Source organism: Podarcis erhardii, assembly GCF_964252035.2.
Source record: "Podarcis erhardii genome assembly, chromosome: 11".
NCBI classification, from domain to species: Eukaryota; Metazoa; Chordata; class Lepidosauria; order Squamata; family Lacertidae; genus Podarcis; species Podarcis erhardii.
This window is the reverse complement of record NC_138501.1, coordinates 36,893,406-36,915,511: the sequence shown is the minus strand read 5'-3', so window position 1 is coordinate 36,915,511 and position 22,106 is coordinate 36,893,406. Positions and strand designations below refer to the sequence as shown.

Genomic DNA, 22,106 nt, shown 5'->3' with positions numbered 1-22,106 from the left:
ACTGGAAGAGAATTCCATAAACTTTGGCCTGCAATATGAAATGCACAGTTCCTGGTGGATATGTACATGTCATGCATCCAAGCCAAAGGCGACCACTAACAGGGACCCCGCTGAAGACTTTAGTGATTGGGCATGGCATAGAATGAACCAAGTAGTACTTGAGGTAGACTGGACCAAAGTTGCTGACCTATTAAAATAATAAATAAACAACAACCAAAAAAAACCAACACAGTGCCATGTAGTGGTTTTCTGGAAATTTCGCCATATAACCCTGCATTTTACTCAACTAATCTGTGTGTATTATTCTGCCAGATGTGGATGATCTGGCAGATTTCATTATTAAGCACTTTAATAGATTGACAGCCACAGAGATTGGCCCAGTGAAATTATATGCGCTTCCAAAGTCTACATCAGGCAAAGCTTCTGCAAATTTCTAAGTTGTCCTTCTGGGAGCAACACAAAGCAACACAACCAAAGTCAGACTTTAACTGGGATTATTACAACATTTTTAGAGAAGAATTTGCATGTTCCCTCCTATTAATTTATATTTTCAAAGGTGGGGAGGGGGGTGTCTCATTTTGTTAGTGGGAATGGCTACTCTAGCTTCCGTTAGTGCAACAACTTAGTTGAATATAGCCTACTGTCTCTCTCTCTTTTTTTAAATAATATCTTTATTGAGCAATTTTTTAAAAGTTACTGTCAGGGGTTCAGGGAGAGAGGCGCAGATGAGGGAGGAGACAGAGAGTGAGGGGGAAGGATTCCAGAGTGACGAGGAAGAGGATGACAATGACCCAAGATTGTCCATGAGTCCGTCCAGTGAATCGGAGGACTCCCAAAAGGGAGCCCCTCTGGTCAAGCCAAGGGGAGCTAGAGGGGGAAGCAGTCAGGAGCAGGGAAACGAAGGGGGAACCCCCAGTGGGAGTTGGAGAGCGAGACCGGCTGCTCCGCTGGAACGGAGTGAGGGGGGAGGAGTGACCAGTGTGTCAGAAGGAGTAGAACAGGAAGCAGAGAGGGGAAGGAGATCAGGGCAAAACGTCCTGCCGGAAGGGGAGGAAAGTAGTATCGAGGGCAGTGTAACTGTCAAAGGGAAGGTCAGGAGCAACGTACACGCGCCAAGTTCAAAATGGGAGGCGCGCGGAAATGAAGAGAGTCCTGGGGAGGAGCCTGGTCCCAAAGCCCGAAGGAGGGGGGAGGAGGCGGCAGAGGATTCAGCCTCTGGAGAGTCCCGAAGGGAGAGAACACAGGGGGGCAGAAAGACCCTGCGGAAAAGGAAAGAGAGAAAGAGGTGGACCAGTACAAGCCTCTTAAACTGGTGTAGAGGGGGGACCGACTCAGAGGGGACTTCAGCGGTCTAAGGGTAACAGACGTAGAGTCACGGAGCTCGGATGTGAAGCTAAGAATGTTCTTCAATAAAAGCTTTTGTACATAAGCTGGAGTGGACTTTGGTCTCTTGTGGGCTGGGACCACGGGTGACTCTGACAGTTACATACAGAAATATGAGAAAAATAATAAAGACCGTAAAAGAAAAAGGCAAACACAGATGAAAAAAGAAAGAAAAAATAAAAAAGACAAAAGACAAAAAACATAGAAGAAAGAAAGAAAGAAAAAACTTAAAAACTTACAGACAATAGACCTCCGTCCAACTCGGTTTAGGATTACATTATCTTATACTCTTTCTGCAGTTGTCAATACCATCATTCTAAAACGTGGTAGGTATTAAGTACCGTCTGCTGTTAAATTATTAATTCCAAAATTAACCTCCATATAACATATAAATTTATTCCAGTCATTTTTTAATTTTGCATTGTTGTGATGCCTAATTCTTTGTGTCAATCTCGCTAATTCTATGTACTGATGCAGTCTCACTTGCCAGTCTCTGATCGTGGGCATATCGGGGGATTTCCAGTTTTGCGCTATTAAAATTCTAGCCGCCGCCGTGGCATACTGGAAGAAGGTTTGGTCCACATTCTTTATCTCCTCACCGATCATACCTAAGAGAAACGCCTCAGGTATTTTAGGGAAGTTATACTTCAATATTTTTTTCAATTCCTCATAGATTTGTCCCCAGAATTTTTTCACCACGTCACAGGTCCACCAAATATGAAAAAAATTCCCTACCTTTGCTTTACACCTCCAGCATGTGATGTCTCCGGTTTTGTACATCTTCCCCAGTTTTGCCGGGGTCAGGTACCAACGGTACATCATTTTTTCTAAATTTTCTCGGAGAGCAGCACATGCCGAAAACTTCATACCCTTCTTCCAAAGTGTCTGCCATTTATTATATTCCACATTGTGGCCAAGATCTCTGTCCCATTTAACCATCACTCCTTTCACCTCTACATCTTTGGTATCCCAATCCAGTAATTGTTTATACATTTTGGAGAGAATTTTGTTGTTACTTTCTAGAATTTCCACCTGGTATTTTGACTTTTTTTCGCTCATCCCTGATTTTTTATGTTCGCTCCACAAAGTATTGATTTGGTGGAATTGTATCCATTCCTTAATCTTTTCCTTCATCTCATCATATGGCCTAATCTTCCACCCCTCTTCTGTTTTGACTAGGAGGTCTTCATACGTCCACCTTTCACCTGTCATATTTAATTTTTTTATTTTAATAATATCAATTGGGGAGAGCCACCAGGGGGTGCCTTTTTCAATCAGATTTTTATTCCTATTCCAAACTTCAAGTAGCGAACCTCTGATAACATGGTTAGAAAAGCCTCTGTGGACCTTACCTTTCTCCTGCCACAAATAGGCGTGCCAACCAAACCTGATGTTAAAACCCTCTAGGTCTAGTAAATCTGTGTTTTTTAGGGTGGCCCAATCCTTTATCCAACAAAGGCAGACTGCCTCATAGTAAAGCCTTATATTCGGGACTGCAAAGCCCCCTCTCTCTCTTGAGTCTGTAAGGAGTTTAAACTTGACTCTAGCCCTTTTTCCTTGCCATATGAATTTAGCGAGGGTTTTTTGCCAATTCTTAAAACATGTGGTACCTTTAATTACAGGAATATTCTGAAATAGGAATAGCAGTCTCGGAAGGATACACATCTTTATCGCTGCCATCCTTCCTGTCCAGGTTAATTTCAGCCTATTCCAAGTTTCTAGATCTTTCTTAATTTCTTGCCACACCTTGTTATATTTGTCTTCCACTAGATTTATATTTTTCGGGGATATCCAAATTCCCAGGTATTTTACCTTATTCACGACCTTAATGCCTATTTTTTGCTCCAGCTGAGTTTTCACATGGTCATCCAGATTCTTTATTAAGATTTTAGTTTTTTTCCTATTTAATTTAAATCTGGACAAATTCCCAAATTCCTCTAAAAGATCTATTACACTACTGGTACTATCCACTGGGTTCTCTAAAGATAAAACCAAATCATCGGCATAAGCCTTTAATTTGTACTCTTTTTCTCCGATTCTTATCCCCTTTACATTAGATGTTTCCCTAATTTTGTTTGCGATTACTTCCAGCACCATGATAAATAACAAGGGTGACAATGGGCATCCCTGTCTTGTGCCTTTCATAATCATAAAGGATTTGGAGAGGTTACTATTAATAATCAACCTGGCCCGTTGCCCTGAGTATATTGCCTTTATACCTTCCATATAAGGGCCTTCTATTCCTGCCGTTTTCATACATTGTAATAAAAATTTCCACGAAACATTATCGAAGGCCTTTTCGGCATCAATAAAGATCAGGGCCGCCGGGATGTCTATCCTCATGTCTAAATATTCAATGATGTTTAAGATGTGCCGGACGTTATCTTTCTGTTGCCTACCAGGGAGGAATCCCGCTTGGTCTTTATGAATATATTTCATTAAATGCTTCTTGAGCCTATTTGCCAGAATATCTGCGAAGATCTTATAATCGCTATTAAGCAAAGAAATTGGTCTATAGTTTCTTATATCTGTTTTTTCAGTTTCCGTTTTTGGTATTAAGGTAATGTATGCCTCTTTCCAAGATTCAGGGATCTTCCCTCCTTGTAAGATATTATTTATGACATCCGCAAGCACCGGGGCTAGGTATTCCCCTAACGTTTTATAATATTTAGAGGACAGACCGTCCGGTCCGGGAGCTTTTCCAGGCTTCATTCTCTTAATAGCCTCCTTAATCTCCTCTACTGTAATCTTCTTATTTAACTGGGCACTATCCTCTTCTGTCAGGTATTTCCCTCCACATTGATAGCCTACTGTCTCTCAAGCGAACCTACCACACACAGGATTGTTGTGAGGATAGAATGGGGAGGGGGGAGAACTATGTATGTTACCTTGAGTTCCTTGGAAGAAAGGTGGGATATAAATGCTGCCATTGGCCTCTGTCTCGAGAGACAATGGAGTACACCTCCAGGGGTGAAACCGCTCCATTAGCAGCACCACAATTAGCTCCCCACTATGCCAGCCTGGGCAGCCTCATATTTGCAGCTGCCATTGATGAGGCAAAGTACCTCAGATGGCACTTTCAGACCCTATTTTTGGGTGGATTCAATCACAAGCTGACAAATTCATGTTGCACCATTAAAGCTGATTTAGCACTTTTCTGCAACAAACTCGGTTTCTTCCAAACTGAGCGTTTTCTGATAGGGAAAATTATGGGGAAATGTACTGGAAAGTGTGGGGTAACATTTGCTTAATGCTCAACTAACAAATTGTCTGGAAGTAAAAGGGACGTGGGTGGAACTGTGGTCTAAACCACTGGGCCTAGGGCTTGCTGATCAGAAGGTCGGTGGTTCGAATCCCCGCGACGGGGTGAGCTTCCATTGCTCGGTCCCAGCTCCTGCCAACCTAGCAGTTTGAAAGCACGTCAAAGTGCAAGTAGATAAATAGGTACCGCTCCAGCGGGAAGGTAAATGGTGTTTCCGTGCACTGCTCTGGTTCACCAGAATCAGCTTAGTCATGCTGGCCACATGACCCAGAAGCTGTACACTGGCTCCCTTGGCCAGTAAAGCAAGATGAGCGCCGCAACCCCAGAGTCGACCGCGACTGAACCTAACGGTCAGGGGTCCCTTTACCTTTAACAAGACAGGGTAGGAAAAAATCTGAGTTTCAGGGACCGTGCTGTGGAGGGTTGCACTGAGGAGGAATGGTGGGAGCCACCCCCTCCCCCTGCTCCTGCTCCTGCATCTTCCCAGGAGCAGGAGGACAGAATAGATTTGGAACAGTGGTATGCAGAGGGGCATAGATCAGAAGGCAAAAGCTGGGAAATACTGGATGGGGAACAGCTAGGAGAACAAACACTGGAAGAGAGAGGGTTAACAGATTCACAGTCATTGGACAGCATTCCTCCACTCAGCCCAAGGTCAAGAAGAGCTCAGAAAGTCTCAGAACAGAAAGCGCAGAGGGTACAAGCTCAGATTACAAAACATAGGAGTGATTAGATTAATAGGAACGGAGGGGGGTTAAGCCTTAGTTGGGAGCACCACCATTCTGGGTAGATGCTTTCTTTTGTCCTTTGCTGTGTTTATTAAAGAAACTAACTGGTAAGAATTCTTTCATTTGATTTGCTCATTTATGGTCACGGGGGAGGAAGCTGATTCCCCAAAGCCTGACACTGAGCATCAAAATGCCTGGTTGTAATATTTCTGTTTGGTGGAACCCCACAGTTCTAAATTGCAAAGGGAGTCTACAGGAGTAGAAAAGGTCTACTACTGAACAAGTTGTACATGAGCATGATTGAAGCTGTGAATAAATGTGCAATGAATGGGGGCAAGGCTAAAGGCATCATCGTACGGCCCAAGGGTAGCCCCTGAATAGTGCTAGGTTCTTACAGCTGTACATACAGTGTACATACAGTACATACAGTGTGAATTCAAAGAAACATAGAATTGTAGAGTTGGGAAGGACCACAAAGATCATCTAGTCCAACTCCCTGTAATGCAGGAATCTTTTTGTCCAACGTGGGGCTTGGTCCAACAACTCTGACAATAAGAGTCTCATGCTCTACTAACCTATTAGTGCTCTATTAGTGTAATGTATGAACACGCTTTTCACTATCTTTCAGTTACCATTTTCATTATCTTTTAACCCCCACCCAGCATAGTCAATGGTCAGGGATGCTGGGAGTTGTAGTCCAATAATATCTGGAGGGCGACAAGTTCCCCACCCATTTAAAGGCTTTTTTCTACTGTAAGAAGACATAAACATTTTAATTATTAGCACTTTCTGTGTTGCTGTGGGAATATACATTCAAATAAAGCAAAACTGTGTGAACAGGGAAATTATTATAAAAAAGCAGCACAACTGTCAAAACAAAGCAATTATAAAATTACACATAAGAGTATTTCAGAATTGCAGCTGGTTCCATCAGTGTAAAAAGAATTTTTAAAAATCATAGCACAAAACCTATTTTTTGTTCCATTATTCATTGAGTCCTTGGGTGACTTTCACTGGAATTCATGAATTTATGCTAATTCTAAGCATGAAATGCCTTTATTGAATGATTACTTGGTGTTGATTTGCTGTTTTGCATAGTCTTTTCCCTGAGAATCCCATGAAGAGGGGGAACCACAATGGAATGAATTGTGGGTGGGCATAGTCTACATCTTGTGCCATGCAAGTGAGTGGGTAAATTTTTGCATAGACTGTGGAAAATGGAATGTTTCAGCCAAACCCTTCCCTACCCCATAGTGTTCTACAGAAGTGACTTGCATCCTTCTACAGAAGGGTTTCCCAAGATAAAATTATAATGTTAGCATATATTTCCCAGGCATTTCTTCCCTAGCCATCTCAAGACTGAAACGTTCTCCAGGGACAGGGCCTGGCCAAGTCTGAATCAAATCCAAGAAGAAAATCGGGGCTAAAACCCTTCATTTAGTTTGCCAGTTTCCCTCTGTACCATCTTGTACTGGAGGCTACCATTTTGTCTCTCGCTGAAGGCAGCAAAATGTTTTGGGGCAGCCCTGCTCTGATTTGTGGGCCTTGGATCCTAACAAAAAAGGAAAGTAGATCTTGCAAGTGTGAAACATCTTGATGCTACAAAACAGTTGCTGGTGGGCAAGCTAGAGGGGATGAAAATGGTGATCTGGTTGAAGGGGGGTGTCGCTGAAAGGAGGCTGACACCAAAATGGCTGCCCCACTCCCTTATCTCATGACCCAGTAGCATTGCTATGTACTTTTCCCTATACACAGCTATTAGGAACTACCAATGTGTTCTGGAGGTGATGAATTATACTGTACAGTGGTACCTCGGGTTACAGATGCTTCAGGTTACAGATGCTTCAGGTTACAGACTCCGCTAACCCAGAAATAGTACCTCGGGTTAATAACTTTGCTTCAGGATGAGAACAGAAATTGCACGGCGGCAGCGGGACGCCCCATTAGCTAAAGTGGTGCTTCAGGTTAAGAACAGTTTCAGGTTAAGTACGGACCTCCGGAACGAATTAAGTTCTTAACCCGAGGTACCACTGTATAATGACACCAGATCAAGGAGCATGAGCTGTGATGATACTACATTAAAGATAAACATAAATATCAGTTTCATGCCAACAAAAAGCATAATTTTGTGTGATAAATAAATTATATCCCCCCCCCTCAGTTTTCTCAGTTTCTCAGTTGCATAGTCATGGGAAGGGGCAGAAATGGATGCAGGTCAAAATAGCATCCAAACATCTTTATATCTTGCAGTAATAACCTCTCGTCTCCATTGCAGCCTTTGTGTCTTATTTATTTGTTCAGCTGTGCTTATGGTTAATAATGACCCATTTTTTTTAGTCACATCGTGGTCTGAATTAAAATAATTAGAGAGTCCTAATTTACTGGCAGTCCTCACAGGTTGGGCAACGCACCAGGTGAATCCGCTAGAACTGCCTAATAATAAAAAGTTTAAAACTAGAAACCTCAGAAAAAAACAGAGCAAGGGCGAAAAACAAGTCTCTCCTTTCTGACAGGTTCCTTAATTAATTTCTGGTTCCACCCCAGAATTTTCCAGATTTCAGCTCTTTGGACTTTTCCCTTCATTGCCATAGCAACACAGCATTTCAGGTCTGTTAAAACTTTGTTGTCAGAGTTTCTATGAGCCCAGCACTTTACTTCACTTAATTAGGTTACAACTCTACAAAGGAGTTTGTCAAACATGCCACTGTGTTTGCCCCACCTCCACACTGCATCTGTAGGCACCAGGGAATGAAATATGCAGCCACCTCTCCTTTCATTTCAACTTAGTCCAGGCCTGGAGAATCTGTGGTCCTCCAAATGCTGTTGGATTTCAACCCTCACCATCCCTGACCATTCGCCATGTTGGCTGTGACTGATGGGAGCTGGAGTTCAACAACTTCTTGAAGGCCACAGTAGAATCATAGAATCATAGAATTGTAGAGTTGGAAAGGACCCTGAGGATCATGGAGTCCAACCCCCTCCAATGTAGGAATGTTCAGTTGTCCCGTAAGGGAATCGAACCTGCAACCTTGGTGTTATCAGCCCCATGCTGTAACCCAACTGAGCTATCCACACGTAGAAGTAGAAACATGTGGGAAAAGTTTGATGGCATTTTGTGGAGTACTAGAGCTTTAATTACAATGTTGATATGAATGCCTTGTTCAGATCTGTAACATTCCCTTAAGTCTCGTTTGTATTTTTCAAAAGAAAAACAAAAATGATTTGTTGCTTTTTATTATGCATCTTGCTACTAGAATTGCTTACATCCTCTAGCACTCCTGAGACAGTGCTTTTCTGTAATTAGCTGAAAGTATAATTTGCTCTGGAGGTTCCAAATTATACCCACGATAGTGCTCTACAGTATCACATCCAGCAATGTCCTTTTCCTTTGGCTAAGATCCATCTAAAATGTTTACCCATAAGTAAGTTCCATTAAGCAAAGCCATTTCTACAGTTAATTAAACGGTTACTTGTTTACTGCTGCCTGTTGACTGCAACTGGGGGTTTACTGTTGAATAGTTAGTTTCTGTTCCCACAGGGGTAGGAAGACTTCATTTACAGATTTTCTTGCATTTCCCAACATTAAAAAAAGCTACAGAATGCTATTTCATAACAAGCAAATGGAAAAATAATAAACAAAGATCAGAAATCAGTAATTAAGCCTCCCCCTTCCCCAGAACAAAAACTGATAGGACTCTTTCTATAGCTCTACCCAGAGCTATTCATCACAAATCTCACTGCCAAGATCAATAGGAAGCAATAAAATGAGGAGCTGCTGTGTTAAATCCTTCTCAGTGCTGCTTCAGCAGCAAAGCAGACCCCTGCAGAGAGCAGGATTGAACCCTCTCCCAACCAGGTGATGAGCTGAGAGTTCAATCTTGCTGGTTGCTGCTTTGTCAGCCTGCAAAGGCTAACTCCCTCTCCTTTTCTCACTCCCCGCTACCCAACTTTCCCACCATTTGACAGCCTTGAATTGCTCTGGGTGGGCTGAGCTGTCCTGGAATGATCTAAGGTGTGTGTATCTCAATCCCATCCAGCCAAAGCCCAGTTCAGTATCTGGGGTTTGCCAGAAAATTTGGTTTGGTATCTGGGCTTTGACTGAATCCATTGCACAGACCCAGTATAAGGTGACCAGAAGCAAAGGAGGCCACTGTCTCTAGGTCAGATTACCGCAACGTATTATATATGGTGCTGCCTCTGGAGACAGTTCAGAAACTTCAGCAAGTGTAGAATTCAGCTGCCAGGTTGCTCACCAGGGCAAGACGGTTTGAGCATATTACACCTATTCTGGTCCAACTGCACAGGCTTCCATGCCCTATTCAAAGTGATGGTTTTGACCTATAAAGCCTTAAATGGCTCAGGACCACCATATTTCAAGGATTGCCTCTCTCCATATGAACCCGGCCCCTGAGTGTTGGGATACTGCCGGGGAGACTGGGGCATCAGGCAGGCCCCGAGCTGTCTCCGGACGATTACCGGTCCCCTGTGGAACAGCATCAGTCAGTCAGTGACACGAGCCTCAGATACGTTTAGAAACCTGTGCACGCTCTGTCAGCAGAGTGTGTAAATCACCTCACAGTAGAAGAGGCAGACAGAGAGATGTGCAAGCAAAATGAACAGCATTTTATTCAGCATAGCTCAGGAACAAAGGAAAACATATCTGCTTGCCTTCGTGTCCAGCAAAACAGCAGTATAGCAAAAGCAACATACAACGGAAGTTCCCAGCAAGCGCTGGAAGTAAACAGGCAAGTGACACACAACAGCCTGTTCCCTTTTAAGGTGGAACGGAAACATATCCTAACATCGAGATCATCTTCTGAGGCCCTTCTTTGTAACCGTTCTTGTGAGAGGTCCGAAGGGTGGCAGCGCAAGAACGGCCCTTCTTGCAGCTGCTCCCTGTTTGTGGAATGCCCTCCCCAGGGAGGTTCAGCTGACGCCTTCAATATAAACCTTTAGGTACCAGGCAAAAATGTTCCTCTTTAACCAGGCCTTTGGCTGATTGACATCTGATGCCCTTTTAAATGAATTGTGGAATGGGGGATTATTGGGTTGTCTTGGTCTTATTTTTATTATGTGTTTTGCATTTTTAAATATTGTAATTCAGTGTTGTGAAACACCCAGCGATCGATGGGTATAGGGTGTTATACAAATGATAATAAAGAACGACAGCAGCAACAACAACATTTTTGTTGATTTAGGAAAGGGATTTTCAGAAGGTGCAGCTTCCCTGACCCTTGTGAGAGAAGCTGTACTGAACCACATTCCCTTTTCCAGATGCAGGAGATCACTTTGTGTAGCCTGTGTAGCCTGCCCCATGTCATTACAAAATAGTTAGACTGCATTTGTACACTGGAAAACTAACCCCGATGTGCTCTTTTAACTTCTCAACTGTGCTTACATATCCTGCAAAGAGGAGGCCTTCCTGTTCTGCGCTTGTGAACTGACACGCCACATTGCTTCTTGCAACAACAGCCACATTATGCCTCCTTGCACAAAACCAGCTGTCAGTTTAGATTTCCTTAATCCTGTCAGGTTCCAACTTGGCCAACCAACAATCATTATCTGTGGGGAAACCATCTGTGAAACAAAGCAATGTCCCTGGTGAAATGACATGCCGTAAAATAAAATAGAAAGTCAGTTGGGGCATGATAATCAAAAGGGTATTTAGCTTTAAGACTGTACATTACAGATTCCTGGTACCTCCCTGAGCAAAATTAACTCGCAAGATCTGATCCTGAACACTGAATCCATGTTTTGCAGTGCATCGTACTTTAAACCTTGCGTGTGCGCTTATTATTTGCCGTTGTTTATCATTTCAGTTGATAGCTGCTTAGGGCACTCATGTAGCCTAACAATGAACAAGATCAAATGCAACATCAAACCATTTTGTAAAATATAACAGTATATAAAGCAAGTAGAGAGAAAACACATCAGATTAATAAATCAACCAGTTAAAAACAACACTCCCTCAGCAGCAGAGAAACCAGGTCAGCTTGTGTAAAAATCACCCATCTATAACTTTCATTTTGCATGGCCACGTCAAATATAGAATGTAAATGTACCTTTAAATGGAAATTAACAGATGAATGGGATAATGAAGGTGTTTGTGACAAGCAGTATTAGGTTAGGCCTGTAGACACAACCCCACGAACAATACATTGTGGCCTGACAGGTGCTTTATAGGGAATAAGCAATCGGTTTAATAATGAATGAAAAGAATAAACTGAGCGAGGCACACTCAGTTGGATTTTCATTTATTTTATAAAATGAATGCCAAGGGTAAAAAACAGGGCTTTGTTTTCATTACCCACTTGTACCCATCCATTACTCATTTGGGGAGTACGTGTGGCTACATTCTACAATTGCAAAAGAAAGTATCGTGTTAGCTCCTTCTTGGCAATGGCCATTTTCTTTTCCCAACATGCCCCAGCCCCCTCGCTGATGGCGTTATTCTCCTCCCATATTTTTCCAGAATGATGCCATATCCAAGCAGTTTTAAGAAACGGACAGAAAACCAGAGTAGAAATGGGTGAGAGAAATTCAGTCACGTTCACACTTGAAAGGTGAACCTACCTAATTCACACTCCACAAAACAAAATACAAAACAAAATGCAGCCATTCTTTGAAATTCACACTTCTCCAAATTTTGCAATGCAGTTCGCCAGCCAAGTAACCTACACAAAAATGTGCATTCTACAATAATGTGTACACAAAAATGAGTATTTTAGTGAAAAAGCATACAAAATGCATTATGTGAGGTAAAAGTGATTTGCAAGAATGTGCATAGCAGGCAAAATTGCATACAAAGACCTGTATGTTAGGAGAAATCCTCACTAAAACACTGACATATTTTCACGAGGACATTTAAAAACATAGAAATTGCCTGATAAAATGTGGCTGTTACTGGACTTCAATAATTGAAAAATAATAAAACATGTTTTTTTTAAAAAACATAGAAATTGCAGACTGATGTGGGAATGTGGAGAACTGAACTTGAGACTGGAAAAATGAGAAATGGAGAAAAGCTGAAATTGACAAATTTGCAAACATTTTTGTACTGCTTGTTTGGAAGGAGGAAAATGTCGTTTGCTTATTTGAAAGTAGGTTAAAAAGCTTCACTTATTTTATTTTTTTCCAAGTGAAAATGCCCATCACCATCACTTGAAAATACCCATCATCCTTGCTAGTGGATATTTGTAACCTAATTATTTCCCCTCACCTAGCCCCCACCCCCACCCATGTTCAAACTGTTCCTGGAGCAAATGACCTCACTGAAATGCTGCCTTGACTTTCCTCTGGCTCTAGGCAATTCTGGTGTCCTCAGGTTAGTCTGAGTATAGTACTTCAAAGCAAGAGGGCTGAAGCTGAGGTTTTCCAGTCACATTTAATGGCTGGTATGCTTTATAGAAATCATAGCAATATGCAGAGTCGTTTGGAAGCACGCGGAACCAGTATTTTCCCCGTGACAATAGCTCCACTTGGCCTTAGGAGGAAATGTTAATTGGTATGGCCTTTAATTGTTCATTGGGAAAAGAATTTTTTTAAAAAGCCCTCAGGACATCTCAAAATTCATTTTGCATTAAATGAAAGAAGAGGGATAGCCTCACTGGGAATTTTTACAGACTTTAGGGCACAGCCAAGATGCAGAAGAGGGGGATGGATGAGACCCTGTCCCTTATCCCTGTCAGCATTAAAAGTGTACTCCTTCCAGTGACTTTTTTGGAGGGTTGTTCCCTTGCCCGACACTGAAGCGCTAAAAACATAGAAAAAACAATAATTTAAAACAATTGAAGATTATTCTAAGGTACATTATAGTAGTTTTGAAACTGTTTTATGAAGTATTATTATTATTATTATTATTATTATTATTATTATTATTATTATTATTGTTATCATCATCATCATCATTAACATTAACATTTATACCCCACCCTTCTTCCTAAAGGATACCAGGACAGCAAAAAGTGATAAAACAATATAATTAAAAATAAAACAAAACATGTTTAAAACATTTTAAAACTCTTAAGACACGTGAAACAATCACATACTCTTATGGTTAAGAATGTCAACCAGTGCATTTTTTTCTGGGGGTACGTAAGGGTATGCATACCCCTAAACATTTTGGGAATCTAAGTTTGGCCTCATGGACGGGCAATATTTCAATATGAGTAAGAAAATGAGAGTACTCCTAAACATTTTTTTTAAAGAAAAAAAAGCACAGATGTCAACATACTATATCTTTCAACCAGGAAACTGACAGGAACAGTCTTTCAGCCATCAAATGCCTGGGTAAACAGGAATGTTTTAAAATTCCTCCTCAAACTCAGTAATGAGGGAGGCAAACACACTTCACCAGGGAGGGCATTTTACCACTGGGGGGCCACTAGCAGGAAGGGCCTGTCACAGGTCAATGCCAACTGGGCACCACATGGCAAAGATGCATATTGGGATTGGAGATAATATTAGGAGCAAACTACACAAGCTGCAACTGTAAAAGAGCACACTGAAGATTAGCTGGTGTGAATGTGTTCAGATTTTGGCTCAACCCCGTGCCAAATAACTGCTTGCCACAGTCAATTGCATAGAACTGAAGTCCTTTTTGGAAACGATGTGATGATTACGTAATAGGTTCCCGCTAGCTTACAAGGGGATGTGGGTGGCGCTGTGGGTTAAAGCCTCAGCGCCTAGGACTTGCCGATCAAAAGGTTGGCGGTTCGAATCCCCGCTGCGGGGTGCGCTCCCGTCGCTCGGTCCCAGCGCCTGCCAACCTAGCAGTTCGAAAGCACCTCCGGGTGCAAGTAGATAAATAGGGACCGCTTACTAGCGGGAAGGTAAACGGCGTTCCGTGTGCTGCGCTGGCTCGCCAGATGCAGCTTGTCACGCTAGCCACGTGACCCGGAAGTGTCTGCGGACAGCGCTGGCTCCCGGCTTTTAGAGTGAGATGAGCGCACAACCCTAGAGTCTGTCAAGACTGGCCCGTACGGGCAGGGGTACCTTTACCTTTAGCTTACAAGCCTTCAGTTTTCAGAGGGCTCGGCTGGTATCAGCTGCTATAAGAAATTTGCAAGCAGAGAAGAAGTTAAGTAATATTTCAAGTGAGGATTTCCTGTGCAGGTTTCCGGTCTCTTCCCCTCAACAGGGCCACATGACAAACATTGTATTTGTGTTTCTTTGAAAGTGTCGAACTTGCCGTTTTCTCAGTTCTATTTGCAGCCTGTGAGTATTGTTTTGCAACCCTAAAGCATTTGGGGAAGCAGCATGAGCAAGACACAGACTGGGGAAAACCTCTGGGGCATTGTTGCTTAACAAATGCCACGTCAGACAGCTCTGCGGTGAAATCTGTCAGGATTGTGCAGTAATGAAGGCTGTGATCCTAAGCCCACTCGCAAGGCATTAAGTCTCACTGAACACAGTAGAACTTACTCCTGGTTAAGCATATGTAGGAAATCCCTGTAAATTTATTTGTTTTTCCTTCCAGTATTTATAGACAGCTTTTCACCATAGATGGTCACAAAGCAGTTTGCACAACAGTCAGTAACACAACCCAGCACTCAAAATAAAACAGTATTTAAAACAAACAGAAACCAGAATTAAAATAATTCAATCAATAAAAAGGCATAAAACCGAAAAACAACAATAATTAGAAAGGTCTTTTGCAAGGGGTGGCTGCTGAAGGAGAAAAAATTGGGAAAATAGGGTCTTCTTTCACTTACATGTTGAGCCAGATGTTTAATTTTTTTTTTGTGAGTGTGGGGAGAGTGGGATGAAGCCGAACACTGCAAAACTTCATTTGCACCTCTGGACATTTGCATGGAAATGAAAGAGTGTTGCAAATGCAATAACATGGAGCATAAATAAGAAACGTATGAGGGAGAAGAAAGTCTCCACCATAACAAAACAAAAAAGAACAATTAGGCAGGGCAAGGTATTAAACAGATGCTTAAAGGAGCTTGGGAATATAAACACAGAAGAAAAAATATAACAAACAGAAAGGAAATGATCAGAGACCATAGGCACCAACTCTATGGGGCTGAAGACACCTCAGTTCCCCAAAGTATGTTGGGATGAGGCTGAGCCCCCCCCCCAATCTTGAGGGGTTGGGCATTGTCGGGCCTCCCTGCGATGGCGGTGGGCCTTGCTGGGCCTCTACGTGGCGGCAGTGGGCCTTGCCAAGCCTTGTGGCTTCCTCCCAATGCACATGATGTCACACGTGTGCATCACACACATGACATCACGTGCATGTGATGAGCCCCCCCCCCAATTTTTGGGTGGAACTCAGCGTCTCTGTCAGAGACAGTGAAAAAAGTTTAAAAACTTGCTTGTGCAATGACGTATCTCGTTTGGGTTGTTTTTAGAGCACCAATTTCATGTACACTAGACAATATAAAGGTTAGATTTTTTTGTTCAGTTGGCTACTGAGCTTCCCAGATTTTTGAATCCTCTTTCCCCAGATCAAACACTTTTCTCTGATACAAGCATATGTGCAGGGTTTCCTTTGCCTGTGTCCTTAGAAGTTACCCTCAGCGAGTTCAATGGGCCACATTCCCAAGTGAGCAGTCAAAGGATTGCCACGGAGATCTGCGGTTAAACTCTATTATCATTTATGTTTTATAATCTTATTTTCTTTATCTTTGCAGCAGCCCTGTGATCAAGGTTTCTGTGCTTCTCATGTTAACAGCTGGGCTTGTGGAAGAGTCGTGTACAAGACCACCAAGGTTGCTTCTGGAGGGTCTATTTTATTGACCATTTGTTTGTGGGGAGTCAGTTTATGCTGAGGTGACCACAGCTTTAAAATGTACCAATAGATTATGGGCAGTTTGGATCTGGCACTGCAATTCTGCTCCCCCTTCCCATCTATTCTTATATCTTTGAACTTATTAAAGATGTTCCACTACTGTGGAAGACACCCTGTGAGCCAAAATGTAATCAATGCCCACGTCTGATGTTATATTTAGAATAGCTTGATGTGCATATAGTTACTATCATGTGAACATAGTTTGAACACCCAGAGCATCTGAGAACATGGAACAAGGACACAAGGTACTTATATTCCTAAGTATTGTGGGTTAAATACTGTAGTTTTAAAAAGTCCAGGGTAAATCTTCATTCTGCAACAAAGAATGCAAAACTTGTAGTTTCCTGGAAGAAAACAGTAAAAGATGCTGAATAATAGTAATAATAATAGATGGAACATTACTCTGTGGCCAAATATGTACCCACTAATGGTTGAAAATAATTGCTATTTGCTATTATATCATCTCAAGTTCCTTTACTGCTATAGGACAAAATAATAAGACAAACTGATATGCAGCATCCTTTCATCTCTTAATGCACTCAGGCAAGAATCCAGAAACCACTTAGGGAAGGACAGTCAGCTGAAGATTAACTTCAAGCATTGTTTATTCAGTGAAAATACAATGTTCCGTATAACTCCTTCTCTGGCCGATGAGACATTCAGGACAGTCCAGGGTGCCTCCAGACGGTCACTATTTTGCGGAAGGGATTTAAGTGCATACCAAAAATTTAAATTTGGACAAGTAAAGTGAATCAAAGTCTCTGTCCTGGCCTAGCACATGGGTAGGCAAACTAAGGCCCGGAGTCTGGATCCGGCCCAATCGCCTTCTAAATCCGGCCCGCAGATGGTCCAGGAATCAGTTTGTTTTTACATGAGTAGAATGTGTGCTTTTATTTAAATTGCATCTCTGGGTTATTTCGTTCATATTCGTTCATATATTTTTTTCTTCATATATTTTCCCCCCCCTCCAAATACAGTATAGTCTGCCCCTGCCCCCCAAGATCTGAAGGACAGTGGACTGGTCCCCTGCTGAGAAAGTTTGCTGACTCCTGCCCTAGCACAACAAATCCACTTTTAAAGAAAAACGCTTGACTTTTTGCAGTTAGGTAAATGATGAGGAGACTCTTGAGAGTCCCATGGACTGCAAGAAGATCAAACCTATCCATTCTTAAGGAAATCAGCCCTGAGTGCTCACTGTAAACACATGCTAGGCATTGGCTGAAATTCTCATAACTCTTGTTGCCTCAAATACCAGTATAAATTATCCACGAGGTTGGGCAAAACAGGTTTCAGCCTCCACTTTGGCAGGTGGGTATAATTCACATTTCAAATTCCTGGAACAGCCAGCTGGCCATTATCCCCCTTCAATGACCATGCCAAACCCAGGGAGAAAGATTGCATAAGAAACTCACTCAAGCTTAAAACTTTCTCCTTGCTCTGCTTTTCACAAACAAGGGCCATCCTCTACATCTGAAATAGCATAGCTGGATTTAAAAAAGTCGTTAGATTTCTTTTTTTTAGGGGAGTGGGGAAGGAATCAGATTGTGAGGTCAGCCCTTTGTGAGTGCTCTTGCAAGATGCTTTTCAGATATATGGGGTGGGGGAGAGCAACCCATTATCCTATCATAAGGAAATCAGAACATCTCCATGCCAATGGCACAAGGTTACACTGGGGAAAGCATCTTCGAACATCTTTGAAGATGCTCAAACTCAGGACAAAAGGGAGAAAGGTGCTAAGAGGAAGGCACATTTAGCAAACCCTCGCTGTGATCAACTCCTGCCTGGAAACCAATGTCCCCACTGTGGAAGGACGTGTGGATCCAGAACTGGCCTCTACAGTCACTTACAGACTCACTGTTAAGACTGTGTTCTTACTTGACTATGAGTGGTCGCCAAAGAAGAAGAAGACGATGGGGAAAGTCTCAAAGTAAGGGGGTTACCTCAGAATTTTCAAATATTCCTCGACTCTTTTCCATTTGTCTCCCATATGATACTGCTTTAACTGTTGACAGCATATGCTATCAGCTGTGGATTGGCACATCTGCTAGTAACATACACCATCGCATCCTAACCAGAAGGATTCCTTTGAAAACATGTGAAATGTGTGCCATCCTATGCTCACTACAAAGAAAATTCAAGGCCCCTGAATTCTCTGACAAATTAAAACCCATACCAGGGAATAATTCTTGATTTACCTTTTCTCATCCATGAAGTACCTTACCCCCCCCCCCCAATCCTTCCCTCTTCCTGGCCAGGTCAGTGTTAGCAGGAGAGAGAGAGTAAGGGAAGTTTCTTCTCTGGCTTTGGTGCTCCAGTGCACACCAGGATAAAAAAACACCTCAGTGGTTACGGGGAAATACAACCCAAAACACTGTTTCTGTATCACTGATAGTAATCTTCTGAAATTGGATTAGCTCAGAAAATAACCCTGGCTATTTCCAACATTTGCAAGCAGCTTGCTTACTTCCATTCAAACCTGGGAGAAGTTGCCTATCTGTGCTTTTTATCTGAAATGGTTCTTTGATAAAAGTAAGTAAAGCTTCACACTTTTCTTGGTGCCCATCCTCAGGTGCTTCCAGGAAATACATCAAATGTGGATCGCCAGCCCATGCCTGCATGACTCTTTAAACACCCATGTGTTTGCATCCAAGTGCCCCATTTAGTTCAGGGGCTTCATTTGCATGCAAGCAGGAACATGTATACATTTCTATGGCATCCACACTGTTACGTATTTGCTTCAGGAAACATTTGTCTACATGTTTGAAGCACATTTTTCATGTTGAGTGTGGAGCTGCTCTTAAGAGATAGAAATGACAGGAAGCCGTGCATTTGTCAGAAATAACACTTGCCTGTGCCAGAAACCATCCAGGAAGAAAACCCCTCCTCTTCCCCATTGCCTCTCAGAAATTGTCTATTTATAAACTCATCTTTTACTGCTGATGAGCAAGAACCATGGTCCCTTCCAGAGTAAAGCAGTAGAGAAATGATGGCATTCCTTTCGTTTGGCCAACCCCTGCTGAAAACAACTAAACGCAATGCCAAAATATCAGTGTATCTGACAGAGACCCATTTTTATTTCATATTTAGTTCTGTCAACTGGGCCAGGGATGAGGAATCTGTGGCTTATCAGATGTCACTGGACTCCAACTCCCATCAGCCCCAGCTAGTATGACAAATGGCCTGGGGTCATATGAACAGAGGCAGACCTTGGTAATATGGCAGGGTCCTAGAGCCCTCCTACATCCTTCTCGAAGCCTTACCTGTGGACGCAAGGGATTGACCCTAGAATCTTTGGCATGCAAAACATATGCTCTGCCCTTGAGCTATGGCCATTTCCCACAGACCACCAGGGAGCTTTATGCATGCTGCCCTGGGTTCTGTCAAGGAAGAAAGGAAATTAATGACATAAACAAAAAATAAAATAAGATTATGACCTGCAGATTGTCTCATGCTGTTAAAAAAAAGGCCTGTGGAGGCTGAATAAAGAATGGTGGGTGATACAGGTAGATGTCACAAGAGCACATTTCAACACTCTGGAAACCTACTGCCTTGCGATCCTTATTAGAGAATTACTGCATCATGTTTATACTGCCTGCAAAAGGGCATCTTGACCCAACTCTCGCTTTCAGACTTCACTTTAATATCAACAAGATGCCTCTCTGTAGTGGAGGACACCTGGCCTTAGCCATTAACCAAACAATATTTCTTTTGATGAAGTTCTCAAAGGGTACCTTGTACGAAGCTGGGCTTTTTTTATTAAGTGAAAAGGGCACTTTGAGTTTCTTAATAAAATGAATGACAATTATAAATGCTTTCTTTTAAACAGGTTCTCCAGTTAACCTGGAGGACCCTGCTGGCTGTGCAGGTTGCCCTTCCTAGTTTGTAAAATCCTGCACTAGATGCAACGTTGGTACTGCTCTAATTTCCACGTATATCTTCATTTATTCTCCTTTAATGCTCTGCCAAACGCTGCCATTCAAAGGGCCGCTGTCATGTTGGGATCACTCCCTAGCAATACCCTGAGACAAGCCAATCATTTTCATTCATCATTACCTCCTTAAAAAAGTAAATTACCAGAGAGGCCCAGCAGTGCTTTCCAACTTATTTGAAGAGTAGTTTCATTCCATGTTAACTCTATAAAACTGACTTTTCATTTGACTTACTTTATCAGCACATTCTCCTTGGGAGGATACATTTGGTTTTAACACAGTATCTCAGAGACTTTACCGTCCAGAACGTACTTACGCAAAACATAAGAGAGCCCAGATGTGCATCAGGGCTGAAACACAAAAGAAAACACAACTGAATGATGCTACTGTTTCTGAAACTCCTTGGGCAGAATTGAGATAAAGCCCTGTGTGGCTAGAACCAGGTAGAGAGCCTTCTCAGTAGTGGTGCCCACCCTGTGGAATGCCCTCCCATCAGATGCCAAGGAACAACTATCTGACTTTTAGAAGACATCTGAAGGGAAGTTTTAAATATTTGATACTTTATTGTATTTTTAATATTTTGTTGGCAGCCGCCCATAGTGGCTGGGAAAACCCAGCCAGATGGGCTGGGTATAAATATTATTATTATTATTATTATTATTATTATTATTATTATTATTATTATTATTATATTCAAGCAATCTGAAAGACTGCACTCCCTTCATATGAACCTCCCCAGGTTTTGAGATCTTTAGGAGATGGCCTTCTCTCCCACCACCCTCAGAGGCATGCTTGGTAGGAATGCGGGAGAAGGCTTTCTCTGACTAACGTCTTTTAATGAAAGGGCTGGTGCCATTCTTTTTTTAATTGTACTTATTTGTATGGTTTTAATAGATTTTTATATGTTTGCATATACAGGGGTGCCCCGCAAGACGAACGCCTCGCAAGACGGAAAACTCGCTAGACAAAAGGGTTTTCCGTTTTGGAGGCGCTTCGCAAAACGAATTTCCTATGGGCTTGCTTCGCAAGATGAAAATGTCTTGCGAGTTCCTGCGGGGTTTTTTTCCTTTCCCCCCCTTTTTCTAAGCCGCTAAGCCGCTTATCAGCTTATCCGCTAAGCCGCTAAAAGCCGCTAAAAGCCGCTAAAAGCCACTAAGCCGCTAATAGCGCTAAGCCGCTAAGCCGTCAATGGGCTTGCTTCGCAAGACGAAAAAACCGCTAGACGAAGAGAATCGCGGAATGGATTCTTTTTGTATTGCGAGGCACCACTGTATAAATGTGAAGTTCGTGTCATTTGCCTTCCTGCTTTTGTGTTGTTTATTGTGCTGCTCCACACACGCACAGCCCGCCCCAAGGACTAGAAACTTGCTTTAAATTAAGAACTGATGTTCTGGCGCTGGGCATGACTCCAACAGCTATGCCTTTCAAGAAAATGTCAGATATTCAAGGCCTTGTGATAAAATAGTGGAAGTTTCCAACCAAACACCAAGCTTGCCCACACCATTACTGAGCATGACCATGGAAATGGCTGTGGAATCCTTTAACACTCTGGTGATGTTTGGTCATTCAAGGAAAAATCTAGAAAACAAGGACAATTGGGTTTTAACAGCAGATTGTGTGAATTTAAGGCTGTTAGAGGGCAACTTTAATTTATGTGCCAATAAGTTGCACAAATATTTTCCCTACTGTTCAATTAAAAGCAAGTAGTTGCCTAGGAAACTGCCACATTGCATGTAACTTATCCAGCCGAGTACTTTCCCTAAAATAAAATAAAAGCATCATGTAAATGTCTAATTTGTACAAGCTATTAAGAGAGAAAGTGGAGGGTGGGAGAAAGGGAATCTTTAGTCATTTAACAAAGAACCTTTCTCTGGGGTGGGGGGGAAATACCAAAGCAGTTGTCCGAAAAGCAAAACTTTGTTTACACTTTCCCCTTTCTCTTAAATGACTATAATAACATAAGAAGAGCTTGCTGCATCAGGCCTATGGCTCACCTGGTCCTGCATCCT

At 42.3% G+C, this 22,106-nt stretch overlaps 1 long non-coding RNA gene across 1 annotated transcript; it reads left to right on the top strand.

Annotated features, from left to right (window-relative positions):
- Positions 1-14,509: 14,509 nt before the first annotated feature.
- On the top strand, positions 14,510-16,279 carry LOC309352393. Its single transcript, XR_014161294.1, has 2 exons — positions 14,510-14,589; positions 16,011-16,279. It is a non-coding gene; the product is annotated as an uncharacterized lncRNA (long non-coding RNA).
- The last annotated feature ends 5,827 nt before the right edge of the window (positions 16,280-22,106 follow it).